Here is a 17328-nt window from a genome sequence, read left to right on the forward strand (position 1 = left end):
GCCTTGCAGGCACCAAGGTCAGTGAAGAGGGAGGGGGAGAGGTGCTCCAGGCGCCAGAGCAGAAGTCCCCTGCGGCCTGTGGCGAGGACCATGGTGAAGCAGGCTGTCCCTCTGCAGCCCATGGAGTACCATGGTGGAGCAAGCTTCCACGCTGCAGCCCGTGGAGGAGACCACGGTGGAGCAGGTGGACCTGCACCAACAGAGGCTGCGGCCTGTGGAAGACCCCTGCTGGAGCAGATATTGGGCCGGACCTGTAGCCTGTGGAGAGGGGACCACGCAGGAGCAGGTGACCTTGCAGGAGCTGCTGCCTGTGGGGGATCCAGGTTGGAGCAGTTTGCTCCTGAGGGATGGACCCCATGATACGGACCCATATCTGGAGCAGTTCTTGAAGAGCTGCTGCCTGTGGGCAGCCTACGCCGGATCAGTTCAGCAAGGACTGCATCCCGTGGGAGGGACCCCACAGCACAGGGGACGAGAGTGACCGAGAAGGAGCAGCAGCGAAGAAGAGCTATAGACTGACTGTAACCCCCGTTCCCCTGTGCCGCTTGGGGGGAGGTGGTGGAAGGGGGTGGATGGGGGGGAAGGTGCTTTTGGTTTCTTTCCTTTGTTTCTCACTTCTCTAGCTTGTTAGCAATAGGTAATAAAGCTTACTGTCTCCCTATGCTGAGTCTGTTTTGCCTGTCACGATAATTACTGTGCGATCTCCTCATCCTTATCTCAACCCTTGAGCCCTTTTCATTCCCTTTTCATTGTATTTTCTCCCCGTTCCTCTTTGAGGAGGGGGAGTGAGAGAGCGGTTGTGGTGGAAATCGGCCGCCCACCCAAGTAAAACCACCACATGCTGTACTATGGCTTGTTTTCTGGTCAGGAATTGCTGTACTTTGTAGTATGAAGGGAGAGAAAAGCTTGTTTTTAAATAAGGAATAAAGAAAACACTCTAGGTTCATGTACCCTCTTGCCACCATTTCTTCTGTCACTACCTGACATACACAGTGTCTCAGTTGATATGCTTGCACTTAATAACAGATAACTGCTCTCTTTCATCTATTTTTTTCTTCTTATATATATATAATATATATATATATACATGTATAGCACACTATTTTGTTTGAGAAAAGGAGCCTGAAGACAAAGGCAGTGTATGAATCACAAATGTCATAATTTCTATTTGTCTTAGACATTCAAAATACAGTATTGAAAGCCTGTAGCAAAAGCAAATGAATGAAAAATAAGAAAGTGATATAGCAGCTGCTCCTGTTGGTATGTGAAAAAAGGGTAGAATAACAGGTTTTCCTTTTCCGTATAGTTTTATTTTAGTGACGTAATTGTTACAGCTCAATCTTAGTCATATATTTAACTAAATTAACAAGCAAGATCAATGATTAGATAGCTAATAGGTATTAGCATATGTGATGGAGGCTTTGAATAAAGAAGCACTAACTAAAGTCTTTGGATTTTCTTGAACTGAAGAAAATAGACAGTTACCAAAAAGGATCCCAGTCAGCTGAAATCACTCAAGGACACAGGAGCCATTTGAATAAGGCAATAGTTATTTGATAATCATACGACTGTAGTTATCCAGATCTTATGCAACGTTAAATAAACCTCTGCCTAAACAGATTGGATGCTGTCTGATCTCTCTTGAAATGCATAAAAACTTCTAATTAAGGGCAGTGGTATTAACAGAAGGAAGGTATAATCTTTAATTGGCAGGGTGCACATTTCCAAATAAAGAAGAAATAACGTTATCTAGGATAATAGGATAGAGAGCACTGTGAGTTTGGTAACTTCACCTGACTGAAGAACTGGTGGAAGGCTTTGTTTTGGCAGTGGCTACTGAGCTGTTTTACTATATAGTGTAATGACAGATTTTACTTCCTTTGAAAAAACACAGTAAAGTACAGTAAAAACACAGGACAAATTTTCAGTGAAGATTGTATCTTCTCCGTATCCCATTGAATTAAAGGTAGCTGATAATGAAATGTGAAAAACTACAGTAATATTTAATAGTATAATTATTCTAATTACTCTGGCTTTGGAGGAAGATGGCACTTTTCCAAAGTGTTATCACAGGACAGTTCCTCGTTTTTGTTGACAAAAATAATACAATTAGGAAGGATCAATTTATTGCTTCAGAAATATTGGAATACCACTTGGTCAGAGAATCATAGCACCATGTAATTGGCATGGATGAATGAGGGAGAAGGAAAGAAAGTGAGAGTTGTTGGGACTAAGGTCTTTCACATGATCTGTTAAAATATGCCTTGCTTTAACAAAATATATTTTTATTACTAGCTGAGTTTAGCTGAACCAGTGGTTCAGCTAAAAGGTACTTCCAAAATGAGGTACACAGTATCATCAAAGAGTGATACTCATACAGAGTACGTCATAGCCATCTCCTTCTTGCAACTTCTCCTTTAGGATTAAGATTTTTTTTTTTTGTTATATTTCACACAATTTGAAAAAATACCTCTCAGACTGTCAAATAGGGCAATACAAATGTACTTTGAACTTCTCCAATGTACAGAACAGAGAAAAAAAAAAGGAAAACAAAAGCAGTAGTAAAGAGCTTTTATGGCAAGCATCTTGCAATACAGTGATATGAAGTACACACCTAGGATCAATGATGGCCATATATTCTGATACAATGAAGTACCATATTGAACAGGTAACATTACTAAGCTCACCAAGAGCTTGAACTAAAAAGCCTGTGGTTTGTTATTTGTATGCTGATGATGTTCAGAGTAATATTTTCTTCCTTACATTTCCACATGATATTTGACACCAACTTTTTGAAGCTTGACATATATCTTTTTGGTTGTATAAGCAACTTTTGATCATCAAAATGGTTGAAAATGGACAAAACTGAAATTTTATTTATTAGCTGATCCTGTCTGACAGTTTGTGATCTCTGCTGCTTTTTTTTTTTTTGGTGAAATTATATCTTCCCTCTCAAGTGTTGTTTCTATTTTCTGCCTTTGCTGTTTCCTTTACATATTGCTTTGTATATACATAAAATACGATATTGTATTATAGGTGTTCTGCTGAAATCAAAAAAGAGAACCTGCACATTTATAATGGCAGAAGTGGACCTATTTAGCTCAGCTAACATAACTGATTCACACCATCAGTTTAAAAATTTGATGGAAATAAATTATGTTTTAGACAGGATTTGCAGTTAAAATGTTCCACCACACTCCAGTAAACTTCAAGATGAATTATTATAAAATATTATCAGTCCTCCTGTGTGTTCCAGTTAGGTTGTAGCCCATACAAAATTCTCTGACCTGTGCAATTTTTCATTTATTTTCCTCTGTATTAAAAATTTTCAGGACCTTGTAGATTCTCACATAGAAACTGATAAAAATACAGTCACAGAGTTTAATTATTTTAAGTCTTAATTGGGATATAAAGGAAAAAAGTGGACATGAAATATATATACACAGTATGTCTATTGCTATCACTGTAAGTGCATGCCTTTGGCCTTGAGGCCAAGATTAATTAGAAGTAGCGGAGAAATGGTAAAAACTCAAGTAATGTAGCTAGTAATGGGAAGTTTCTCTTATGAAATATTTTTGTGATAATGAAAACTTTTAGTTTCATTGAGACTGTGCTTCAGAAATTTTCCACACTTTCTGTCTGAAAACCAGTAGTTTGTTACTTGTTTTATATATATATATATATATTTATTTACAAGAATTTGAGGATTATATTTCATAGAATCACAGAATAGTTGAATTGGTCTAGTTCAAACTGCTCGGAGCAAGTTCAGCCAGAGCAGGTTGGTCGGGACTGTGTCCAGTTGTGTTACGAATATCTCCAGGGATGGATACTTTGCAAACTCTCTGAGAAACCTCTTTCTGTGTGTGATTTCTTTTTTCTTTTCTTTTCTTTTCTTTTTTCTTTTCTTTTCTTTTTCTTTTCTTTTCTTTTCTTTTCTTTTCTTTTCTTTTCTTTTCTTTTCTTTTCTTTTCTTTTCTTTTCTTTTCTTTTCTTTTCTTTTCTTTTCTTTTCTTTTCTTTTCTTTTCTTTTCTTTTCTTTTCTTTTCTTTTCTTTTCTTTTCTTTTCTTTTCTTTTCTTTTCTTTTCTTTTCTTTTCTCTTTTCTTTCTTCCTTTCTTTCTTTTAAACATTTTTACTTTTAAGTAAGGGCTGTCTTTCACTAGAAAGTATTTCAGACACTTCAAACTACGTTAAAAAGAAGTAGTGATGTCAGATTTACAAATGTGGGAAAAGAAGTTTAGAATCTTGAGCCAAGAAGGAAAATCTACATGAGAGACAAAAAAGATTATTATTATTTTTTTTAATTTTAATAAAATCTTCATATTAAAAATTATATTACTGTATTTAGTGGTGTTCTATTTTGTTAAGGTTTTGACTAACTTTTTCACTTTTTTTTTGGTCAACAGAAGAAGCTTTCTCATGTTTGTCCATCTCTATTGGATAAATGTAAACTTCAATGTCATTACTAGGCCATTATACTGTGGATGATTTAAGTTCCTTTCACAAAATACACCAGAAAAAAAAAAAAAAGATAAAAGACATAATAGTATGATAGTAATAGTGTTATAGTATAATAACACATCAGGATATTCTGTTCAAATGTCTTCTGAAACAAAACTGTTATGAAAACAGATAGAAAATAGTGTGAGTCTATTTTCCTCATACCAACATCCTAATGGACAGCTGCAGTCTGAGCAGTTTTGGTAATTTGTAAGAGATGCATAGAAATTCTTTAACAAATTTTCATGATCCTAAGGGTGCTAAGCTGGTGAAATCTATTGTCCTAGAAAGTCTATATCTGAGATGTGCTCTCCTTGTCATATAGTATATAAGAAATTAAAAGGTACGAAATATATTCAGAATACTTAAACTGAAATATAGGAATCAATTCAATGTGGAATACTCATCGGAATCTGATCATATTTTGACCAGACCCATCAGAGACCACAACAAAGTTTGACACGTATAAAACCAGAGAATTCAGCATTTCATATGCAGTTGTGAAGTACATGAGATTTGATCTTTTTAAGTCAAAAGAGAAAGCTTTTGTCACTCTTCCTTTATCAAATGTTTTTCTCCAAGACTAGCAGTGGTTATCTGAGGTTATTATTTTATTACATTGGGCAATGAATCAATTTAAAAGAGTGATAGTTCAACAAAGGACTCACACCACAGTAGAATAACTGAATATTTTTTACCACAGTGAGCTCAGATATTTTTCATATGCACGCCATTTTGTTTTAGTCTAAGATTTCAAATACTTATTAGATGATGCCCTATTATTTACATAATATTCCCTCTTAAGTTTCAGTTTCAAGAATCTGAAAGGTTTTTTATTATGTCCTTCAGAAACACAAATTTTAAACATTGAAAAAGTTGAGTTTTATTTTTTATGATTAAGAAAAAGAGTTAGGGTGTGTCTCCCTCATGTTTTTGAAACACATTTGTTTTGAAATGGAAGCCGCTTACAGAAACAGTCCATCAAAAAGAGACAAATTTTGGAAAGATACAAATAACTAATGTTCCTTTCTTTGTTGCCTGATGCAGCAGCTATGATAAATCTTGACATTTTTACACCTCTTCAATTATATCTTGAAGGTTGTTTTCATCATAATTATTAAAGCTTATTACTTCTTGTTAATTATGTTTATGTTTTTATATCTTTCAAATGTTTTCTTGTTATGCTGAAACATTTTGATATGGAGAACATTTGGAAAGTTTTTTCATTTCTAGGAAAATAAGAATAGAACTGTTTTACTGCATCCAACAAATCTGCTAGGGGAAGATTAAATATATTTCAAATAAGTACAATTATACTGCAATACTGTAATGTGAAATTTGTGTTCAGCATGGAAAAATAATATTTCCTTTGTGATTTGCAAAACGAACTATCATATTTGCAAGGATGGCATCATTTAATTTTTTAAGGATTTAAATAACCTTATGTTTCATAAAGTGCAAAGCTATGGGATTCAGGAGAGAAAAAATCATAATGAAAAGCAGATTCTTTAACACTTTTATTTTTTTTCCTCAGAATGCTTGTGACATTTCCCTTCAGTGTGAAATATTATTTGTAATATTAAAAGGAAGCATGTCCTTTTTACATAATGAAATGAAGCAACTTGAGTTTCACTGTATTTTGACATACATTGAGAGATATTTGGAAATTTTTGGCCATTTCTTTCTTCTAATTCTTATTAGCCTATAAAAGCCATTCAATATTTAATGAAAAGGGAAGGATTACAGAATAGTCAAGATATCTGAAGCCAGCAGCTTAGATTACCAGCTGTCTGACATTTTCAGGTATTGAGATTTGTACTTCATTTTCAGGGGACAATAGTAATTCTCTTGCTTACCAAGCATCATGTAATGAAGATGTTCCACCATATGTGACAGACGTAGGGTCCTGTAGAAAAGACATATTTTATTGCTATGCACTCTCTACAGTCAAAAAATTCTAATTGATATTCTATAGCAACACAAGCAATCTCCTTAGCTACTAGAGAATTCAACAACAAAGGCTACTAAAAGTTAATTATTGCTATAGTGCAGGGCTTTCACCCATCTTTCCTTCCACTTAAAACAAAAGGGAAAAAAACTGATTAAGAAAACCAAGTAGAGGTTTAATACAAAGGATAAAATTTTGTCTCTTACTTGGATGTGACTGAATGGGAAAGAACTCAGTGAGCCTCCAATTTTATATCCTGGTAATTATACAGAAGTAAGACATAATCAGGTTGTAAAAACTGTAGAAAGTAAATGGTTAGTGCAAAGAAATGGCAAAGTGACATGCTTTGTTGCATGACAGATATCTACCTATCAATTGTACAAACATAGAACACTTTCATCTGCCTTGCCCTTCCTCTTCTATTTTTTTTTCCTCCTAATATTTCTAAGCTCAGGTAATACACTTTTTATCTTTCTAGAGAAAGAAAATATCATAATTCAGGAACTTTTTAGGGATGGATTAACTGTATAGGTACACCATTCCTATAAAGCTGTTCAATCCTAATTGTTTCTGGGGTATCTTTACATGACTGTTTTCCAAGTGCTGCCAGTGAACTGGTTTAACATTGCTCTTTTGAAGCAGCAATGTGAGGGACAAAGAGTATGGTAAGTAAGTTTACCGAACCTAATGTATGGCAAACAGTTCATGTGACTTGCCCAAGGGTATGCAGAAAATCAGTGGAGAAGATGGAAAAAAGTACTGGAATCTCTCTGTATGCTCACAGTCTTATATCATTGGCACAAGATTGTCCTTCTCCATTGTAATTAGCATTAATACAATTCATGCAATAATTTGACTGATTATAGCACCAGTGAATTAGTGTTAAGAGATAGTGCATTGTCTGCCTTCAAAATAATTTTTGGAGATATGGCCCTGTTTCCCCTTGGGAATCTGTGTGCCAAAGTAGTGAAGCAAGCTAGTGAGAAACCAGTCATTAAAGTACTTGACCTTCTCCTACAAATTCTTTTGCCCTGCTTTTACTGGCAAGCCAGTAAAGCCAGAATAAAAAGCCAGATTAACAGCTGGTAAATCAGTGTAATAACAAAGGATTTGGTAAAGCTCCATTTATTTATCTCCACTAGAGATTTGTCTTTTTAGTGTTGTGTTGTTGTTTATAATAATACATTTCAGACATCAACAAAATAACAAAAATTACCTCAAATATCAGAATTTGTAAAAATAAATAATCTTAAGGTCATTTAAGTTTACTTATATGTTTAGAGTCATAAATGTTTTGATTGACAGGCTGAACAAAATTGTTTTCCCTGAAAAGGTATGTAGAGAGGTTTTAGCAAAGGAAAATTTCTCCCTGTTTGCTGATAGCTGAGGAAGCTTTCATTATTAGTTAATTATTTGATTTACTGAACAGTCAGAAGTGGAGTTTCCTTATCTCATTGTTTAGCAGATGGCATAATATTCAAATCAGGACTCCACAAAGCTGAGAAATGTACTCATTTTTTCTACATATCAGTTCTCATCTTTGCCACGTAATTTATTTATTTATTTATTTCACATCTGGTGACATAGTAGTGTACGTGTCTTTCATGCACATTGGAATCATCACACAGTTTAACTCAACAGTCAAAACAAATTCCTACACATCTGACCATAATTGACTTCAGTGTTCTCTCTTCTGTACACGTGCAAAAGAAATGAATGTACTATTCTCAAATCAAATTATAGGAATTCAAATCCTCAGCATGATGTTCTGCTTCACACAAGACTCAAGTTCAAAGTGTAAGTATCTTGTTATTTCAGAAGGAAAGGCATGTTATGTGGCTCCATTATTTAGGTAAAACCAAATTGTTTTGCAGCTTTCATATAATTGTCTGAGCTGTATGCAACTGGGAATCTTTCATATTGTATTGAAGTGGAGGAGAAAGAGATAATCGAGAATTTCTCTTAAGCAAAAATGTCTAAGAGAAATGTGTTATTAAATTTTTCCAGTCTTGGCCCATATCTTCCATACGCTCTTAAGTTTTCCTTGAGTTCATTAATTGCTTAATAAGCATAAACAAACTTTGATATCAGGAAAACATCAAGATAAAGGTAAGTTAACACAAGTCCATGAAAATCTGATGACCAATATCCCTCATGCACAGATCTGTTTACTGGTCTAATGGCTAACAAAAGGCATAGAGACGAAATCTAAGTGCACATAAACCATAAGACACAGCTCTATTGATATCTATTTCCTTTTGGTACCTAGATGATTGAGGTAGACTGGGGATAAAGTTACAAAAAAGAGGAGATGAAGCAAGAGTTGGAAGCATAAAGCTTCGAAGTCCCAATGTTAAGGTACACACAGACCCAAGAACATGTGGAAGAAAGTGTTTTTATTCACTCTTCCATTTGTCATGGGGATTTACGTAGCTATACATGGACAGCTACACTATCTGAGCAAATGTATGCATAGAAAGGCAGACCGCTGGTGCAACTGATCGGTTGGTGCTAATACCAAGCATGTGGTATCACATTTTTATTTCAATTACTTTATTTTTTGAGAGAAATGAAGGAACTAGCCCCTGTGATGTTGTATAATTCAAAACTGCTGTTTCGGTATTTCACTTTTAGGTTATAACTAAACATAGGAAGGATGTAATAAGCTTAAAAACATAGCAAGGGAAAGTAACAATAGCATGTTCATTTTTGTAGGCCAAGTGGATCTTCTTGGCTCTAAATCACCTGCAAGTTTTAAGATTTTTATGTTGATGTTAGCTAAATGAAAGCAAAACTGCAAATAAATAAATCACTTCTCCCTGACTTCTGTTTTTGTTGTGTAAGTGTTAGGTGTCACAGTAGAAGTGATTCTTGAAGAGGTAAATCATCTTACAAAGAAGTAACTGTTGTATTTTGTTGTTTACCTTTAAGAACTTCTGATTTTATTTGCAGACCTGCACTCAGGGAACTTCCATTTTATAAAATTATTTTAGCTCTGTTTCTAAGGAAATGGTCAGCACAGTCACTTGTTAAAAGAGTTAGTAGAGGGAATAATCCTTACACCCATAATATTCGAAGTAGTTTTATCTTATTTTTAATTCATGTAACCTTCCACAGGCTGTAACATTTGGATATTTGAAGCTGTTAGACATTTTTTGCAGGTGGGCCTGGAAGAGTGCTAATTGGAGTCCAGTATTAGCTGGAAGTGATAGAAGAAACAATTCTCTAGATTGCTAATTCTGATGTTAATGGCCCAGATGTTAGTGGTAGCTGCCAGCTGGGAACACAATGGCCAAAAGCTTTGCATATGTAGTGTAATTCTGATGAGTAAATCATTTGACCATAGCTAGTATTCTTGGCCTGTGTGATTTTTATGCCTTTTAACCTTATTGCTTCAGCCTGCATCTTAGTTAAGAAATTGAGTGAACTGTTAAGAAAACATTAATGAATTTCAGCTTTTCTGCTATTCAAAGTATTCTTCTGTCTCCCTCCCCCCCCCCAACCCCAATCCCCGTTTTACACTATGTCACTCATGATATTAGATAAATAAATTCACTATAGGTAGATACCAGCATATCTGTGCAAGCTTACTGTCTTATATGCAAAAGAAAGACTTCCAAAGTAGGTGCGCTTTTTTTTTTTCCCCTATATCTAATAAAATTACAAATTTATCACCTGAAAACCACAGAAAAACTATATTTTAATTTTCAGACAGTATTCTGTAAGGTTTATACTTCCAGGTTATATAAAAAGAATTATAGATGATAAGCTCTGTCATTTGACTTATTTATATATGTCAAGTTTATGCACCTCCTGCAATGCATTTAGATACTTAGGATTCCTTGTGAAGGTAATGGGGGACAGGAGTGCTTGCCACTCAGTGACTCACGTAACTGCACACTTACACATGCCAATAGGTTTCACACTGGATCCCTATGATTTTTATGATTTTTTTTTTCCCCAGGATATTCTATTTAAGGGTTTCACATATCATAGATTATTTTTTTTTTCCAAATAATATATTTCCTTAAGCAAAATTCATACATGCATAATCAGTTGTAGAAATCTTGGCAAAATAGAAAGGCGGTCTTACTTCAGAGATCCTCCTCCATTTTAAATTAAGTAGTAAAGATGGGCACGTGGTAAAGACTAAAACATATGATTTTAGACAATAATAAAAAAAAAAGGCCAAAAACATTGGAAAAGAAGGGTTGCAATGTAGACAGACTATCATAAAATTCTAAGAACTTTGAAAAGGTAACATATCTTTCCTAACAACAGTTCCAGTAAATACTGAATTAAACTGCTGATTATACTGCAGTGTTAAGGTCAAGGTTATGCTTCAGACTTACAATATAGATTGTACATGATCACTTTTTCTTTGTACTATACAGTATATTGCAACTCTTACCAGATAAAACACAATGTGGTTTCTAACATATGAGTTTTTAGAATTAAAAAAAAGAAAAACAAGAAAAAAAGAAAAAAAGCACAGCAAAGCAAAACAAAACAAGCAAACAAAAAGATAACGTTCTTAAGTATTTCAATAGTAAGTAGTAAGTAGTTAAGTAGTAAGTCAAAATAAAAGTAACTCAATTTCAAAAATATTGCGTGACTAGTGTTATGATTCTCTGTAGTTAAAATAATAATCAATAGAAACACTGCAGATTGCCATATAATTACCTGCATTCTTCTTGGGAAGTCTATACCTAGTATAGTTTAAAATACTTGCATTTCAGCTACGTCTGTGACCAGCCAGTCTTCAATCCAGATCTATACTAGAATTAGGCGGGAGATTGAATTCTGTCTATGAGTAAGGGAAATAATAAGCACAAAACCCCTCAGTTTTCAGGTCTGTTTTCCATATAGTATCCCTTGGTAACACCTTCTCTGTAGCACCTGGCTTCAATGTAAACGAAAGAAATACTGTGGCTTATAATGGGTGAAGTGCATTAGCTAGGTGGGTTCTCTGCCTATGATACTTGGCCAGATAGCTTTTTCCAGGAGGATTTAAAAACCTACAAATATTCATAAGCAAAGTTCTACCTGCTCTTTGTACAAAAAAAATAAAAATAAAAATTAATTTTTGGCAACTTGTGTTTTTCATGCTACTTGTAAGAACTTACCTTTTAATTTTTTTTTTTTTAATTTGGTCAAAGCTGATCAATAAATTGAATAATAAGTTGAATAAATAAGTTGAACCAGAATAGAAGGCAAGAAAGAACTAGACAGAAACGAAGATTGTTTTTTAATGAAACCGAACTGAAAATAATATATGAAAATAATTCGATGTTTTCACACTGCTCTAGAAAAGACTAAAAATGATTCTGCCAGTTTGACTGTTTATCTCATCAGAGTGATGATGTTTTGCATGGGGTTTTCATCATTCAATAGATCTTGAACCACTTGTTCTATGGCATGAAATAATGGACCTTCTTATTTGCTGTTTTATGTTGGTAAGGAAGCTGGAGTGCATAGCTGCGCATAAAAGAAACGGTATCTGAAGTCATGGTGGCGAAAACTAAAATTTTCACATTTGGGATCCTCTGTAGTTGGACCTAGCACAGTTGAAATCCCTCTGCTCTCTCCAGAAAAATATTTAATGCACTGTAATGAGCTATAACATGCTGAGTGAGCAGGAAAATCTGAATATGTGAGTAATAGGCTGAACAGATGTTGAAGGAGAAGTTTGCCCTGTAGCTAATCTGTTTCTGGGGAAAAAAAAATAATAATAAAAAAAATCACATTTAAACAGTTGGGTTCAGCTCATGAAAGGGAGAAATAAGTAAAAAAAAATGCTGTATTTCAGCTCTTCAGCTTCTCAGCATCTTGCAGGATCCAAAGAAGACTTTGGTGTCCCTCCTTGTTTAGAATGTCATACACTAGGAGGACAGAAAGAAAGCCTATAAGCTCTGGGCATGGTGAATTAAGCTTTAACTGCACTCAGCAAAAGCATTACCAGCACTGGTTAAAAGAAAAATTCAATTCAATTTCTGTTTGTAGATGATAGCATTAGATGCTCTCTGTACATCACTCTTCATTTAGAAGGTGAGCTTCCAAAAGAGATGTCTCTGCTTTTCTTCCTCTCTTTAATCCATTGTACATAGAATTTTCCTGGGGTGGGTGGGACTTCAACTCAGTGTCTTAGATGCTTGAGTTTATGAGGTTTTGACAGAAGTAATGAAATTACGTTAGTCAAAAAGTTGGCATTTACTGGAGCTACTGTTTTCTGTTCAGTTATTAAAGACAGGAGACCAGGTCATTTAACCTCGAATAAATAACCTTGAATAACCTAGAAAACAATCTTAACCAGTCAGCTCTGCTCACACACAGCTCTTGTTCAAATGCAGATATTTTTGCCATTATATTTCCATACATTGTTTCCTGGCACCTTCTTACTACTACATATTACATACATACCCTAATGGTAGAAAGACTGCCAATACTGCAGGTAATAAAGAACTCTACAGAATATGTATGTTACTGGATTGCCATACCTTAGACCTATTTTTTTTGCAAAGCCTAAAGGAAACATCTGCTTTCGATTTGTGCTTTTTCTTACTAGAAATCTTGTGGTATTGACTCTGAAAAGACTGGAAAAGAAGGGGAATATACTACGAAAAGAACTTAATCCAGAGCTGCTGAGAGCTATTTATAGTATGATCTTGCCTTGTATATCATCACTTTTGGCCCTCACTGTCTTTGGTTAGTGTCAGCTTTGTATCTGTCTTTGCAAGAATGTATGCTATTCAAAAAATAAGTGGTATAAAGCATGCCCTATACAAACTTAGGTAAAAATATTACCTACAAGATAACTCAGCCCATGAGCTAAAATGAACAGCAGAATGAGCGCTCACATCCCTCTAAGAAACAGAACAATGTTTTGACACTCCATTTATGGACAAACTCACTTATTTTACCAACTATATTGTAAATTGTGCTTGGAGGTCAGAGAGCAGCACTAAGCTCTGAGAGTAAAAGGATAAGGAACAGATTCTAACTGTAACTTTTAAAGTCTATTCTTTTGTCAGTTTGTGTCACAACCCTAAAGTTGCATCAGCTTAGATTAAAAATAAATAAGAGTCTGGATTGAGGAGTGACTGTCTAGTCTATTACGATTCGGCTGAGTCACAGTCTTGTCAATTCCTTTCAGCACTACTGGCTCCATGAAGTATGGCAAAACAGAGCACTACTCAATTGTTACTTTTCCACGCATCCCTAAGTTCCCATTAAATATTCTTTGCCTCTCTATAATCTGGCTGTATATTTCATTGCAAAATAAAACCTTCAAGGTAGAACATTTTCAGATTTAAAGTAAGAGTAAAGAGTTCTTTCAAATTCAAATCCACTTACATTTATGCAGTAATTTTCTTTGTCTTTAGCTTCTGTTATCACAATTGCTTTTCATTTGTCTACTACTAAGTAGTATTTCTGAAATAAAGAGAATTAAATAAAATGAACTCTTAAGAAAATATTTGTTCTTTTCCTCTGTTAAGAAGTGACTTCTGACAAATATAATTTTGTTGGTGATAGCAAAGCAGAAGTAGATAAGAATACCTTTCCCAATTGCATTTTTAAGTCAAAAATTGAGAGCCAATAGGTACAAAAAATCTCTCTGTATCAGTTTGAACCAAGTCATTGTTACAAGGTTTGGAAAAGAGTTGAAGTCAGTGTGCCTTTCATATTCCCTTATGTGTCTTACTTCTACTGTTAAAAAAATTGCTTCAGTCTGTAATGTTTCATCTACAGGCTTAGCTTCAACTTCCTTATGCATGTAGAAAACTTGCCCTGGAATTGAAACCTCACCCGGAAGGCATACATTTGCATATCTGACAGTTATTTGGGTGAAACTTGACGATCCTATGAAAAAGGTAAGTGACAAGTAAATAACTTCAGTAAAAAGTTCACAAGCAATAGCGAAACACTGCAGTCACTGAAGTAGCCTGCCTTTCTATAGATTTGAGCCTTCCTCACTTAGCCTTCTTCTTCCCCTTTATTTTTAATGGCTATATAGAAGTCATGTATTCTGAGAATTATTGAGCTACTGACCAGCTCATAGTTGCCAAGGTGAATATGTAACATAGGAATTAGTCTGCCTTTATATCAGTAGTGAGAGAAGTTTTCATTTTTGCTTCAACCCAGCTGAGAGAATTTTAAGAGAATTTAATTAACTTTGTCATTTCTTTCCCATTTTCAATTTGATTGAAATTGGTTATTATGCTCAGAAGTTGATGGAGAGGAAAGGGCTCACAGATGGACAATGAATAGACAATATCTTTAAGAAACCGGACTTCTTATGTTATACAACTGTTGCTGAACCCGTAAGTTCAGCTGTGTTTGCAACAGATGTTATTATGTTATGTGAATACCAAATTACCACTTTACAAAGTACCACAGTTTAAACATTGGAGAAAAGCTTTGACCTAAAAGCAAACACCCTGATCTTCCATGAGATTTAGCAAAGTACCTACCCAGAATAAGTGTTGTGCTGCAACTACTAGCTGTAAGGCAGTGTGAGGCTTACAAGAGTAGGTGCAAAGGTGCAGAAGAAGGGTCAGCCATCTATCTACCATAGTACAATTGTTGTTTCTAGGCTTTGAGAAATAAATGACAGTGAGGGAGATCAAGGTTGGATCAAAAACAAAAGTTCTCAATTTCTTGCCAGGAGCGCCCCGGTCAAGATCTGAAAACTGTGATGAGAGATCACTTCTCTTTATGTTACACTTCTCAAAGACAAATGAAATCACACTTTTCTAGAGCAATGCCTGATAAAGATTCACGCTGAGATTTATAAGTACTTTAATGGGTGATCATGTCATGACTTCATAACCTTTTTTTTTTTTTGTATCTAGAATAAAGTAAAACTATGAAAACAAAAAGCTATTTTTTATCTGCAATATTCTGTAATATTTAAGAGCATTTCATCATGCCCAGACCTGATCAGAAACAAAAAAAGGATGCTAGAGATGATGTTCCCATATGAAAATACTTGTAACCAGTATTTCTGCCCAATCCATCTATTCTTGTACTAGAGAGGCAAAAACTTCATTGACCACCAAGGGATGGAATTAACAGCTTTCACAATTCAGTGTAGGAATGCCACTTGCTCAGCAGGAACTCTGCAGATATTCAGGTACATGTGTATGAAATATATGTGTCTAAATATATACGCATGTCTATATATATGCATATATATATGTGCAATGCATTTAGACATGCACACACATATGGATGTTATATACTAGTTTATTTCATTGTGGCACAAAATTATCAATGTATGCCTTAAATGTGAAATTTACTCATAGATGTGAAACATTGAACAATTTGCCCATATATCACTTACTCTGTTTACAGACTGGGATGTTGGATGTTCCTTTGCTTTCTTAATAAGCATTTCACATAAGCATATTTGGGTTAAACTGTAATTCACATAAACAAACAAAACTGTGCTAAAAGATCTTAATTTTTTTTCTTTATTTCTTTATTTTTATTTTTATTTTTTTCTTTTCTTTAGATACATCCAAATAAACCAGATAAAAGTTCTGCAGATCATGATGCAATTGCATGGGTGGGGCACTCTGGACAAGGATTTCCTCCAAACATAATTTTGATTTAGCTAGGGTCCTGTGGTAAACAAGGAAAGAAGGACATAAAGCAGGGATGGGAGGAGAAAAAAAGAAAAAGAAAAAAAAAAAAAGACAAAAAAAGACAATCAGGTTAGAAAGCAAATATTGACAAAGTAAAAAATTACATTCCAGGTGTCTACATGCAAGAAATAGTTATCATGAGGAAAAGCAAGAGTGTCTGTCATTTTGTTGCACTATGTAATAACTAACTAGATAGCTACAGATTCTTCTGTTGGAGAATATTCTTAAGAGATTCCCTCTCCATCTGGTTGAACAGATCTGGAAAGAAAAAAAAAACACAACCAACCAAACAAACAAAAAAACCCCACATCTCTTACTCTCCTTAAGGGCCAGAGATAGCAGCATTTAACAGCAGCTCTGGGAGGAAAAATGTCCTTGGGGTATTTCCCTTGCATGATGTTTTTAATACATAATTAAGACTTAACATTTAACAATGAGAAGTTTTTCTTTTTCTTTTTCTTTTTCTTTTTCTTTTTCTTTTTCTTTTTCTTTTTCTTTTTCTTTTTCTTTTTCTTTTTCTTTTTCTTTTTCTTTTTCTTTTTCTTTTTCTTTTTCTTTTTCTTTTTCTTTTTCTTTTTCTTTTTCTTTTTCTTTTTCTTTTTCTTTTTCTTTTTCTTTTTCTTTTTTTCTTTTTCTTTTTCTTTTTCTTTTTCTTTTTCTTTTTTTTTCTTTTTCTTTTTCTTTTTCTTTTTCTTTTTCTTTTTCTTTTTCTTTTTCTTTTTCTTTTTCTTTTTCTTTTTCTTTTTCTTTTTCTTTTTCTTTTTCTTTTTCTTTTTCTTTTTTTTCTTTTTCTTTTTCTTTTTCTTTTTCTTTCTTTTTCTTTTTCTTTTTCTTTTTCTTTTTCTTTTTCTTTTTCTTTTTCTTTTTCTTTTTCTTTTTCTTTTTCTTTTTCTTTTTCTTTTTCTTTTTCTTTTTCTTTTTCTTTTTCTCTTTCTTTTTCTTTTCTTTCTTTTTCTTTTTCTTTTTCTTTTTCTTTTTCTTTTTCTTTTTCTTTTTCTTTTTCTTTTTCTTTTTCTTTTTCTTTTTCTTTTTCTTTTTCTTTTTCTTTTTCTTTTTCTTTTTCTTTTTCTTTTTCTTTTTCTTTTTCTTTTTCTTTTTCTTTTTCTTTTTCTTTTCTTTTTCTTTTTCTTTTTTTTTCTTTTTCTTCTTTTTCTTTTTCTCTTTCTTTTTCTTTTTCTTTTTCTTTTTCTTTTTCTTTTTCTTTTTCTTTTTCTTTTTCTTTTTCTTTTTC

The 17328-nt window shown here is 33.9% G+C and overlaps 1 long non-coding RNA gene across 1 annotated transcript; it reads right to left on the reverse strand.

The window, feature by feature from the left end:
* Window positions 1-1686: 1686 nt before the first annotated feature.
* On the reverse strand, window positions 1687-12421 carry LOC310895744. Its single transcript, XR_014580924.1, has 3 exons — window positions 11134-12421; window positions 6359-6408; window positions 1687-4266 (listed from the first exon to the last, which is right to left on the reverse strand). It is a non-coding gene; the product is annotated as an uncharacterized lncRNA (long non-coding RNA).
* Window positions 12422-17328: the final 4907 nt, after the last annotated feature.

The sequence above is a fragment of the Anser anser genome, assembly GCF_964211835.1.
Source record: "Anser anser genome assembly, chromosome: 2".
NCBI classification, from domain to species: Eukaryota; Metazoa; Chordata; class Aves; order Anseriformes; family Anatidae; genus Anser; species Anser anser.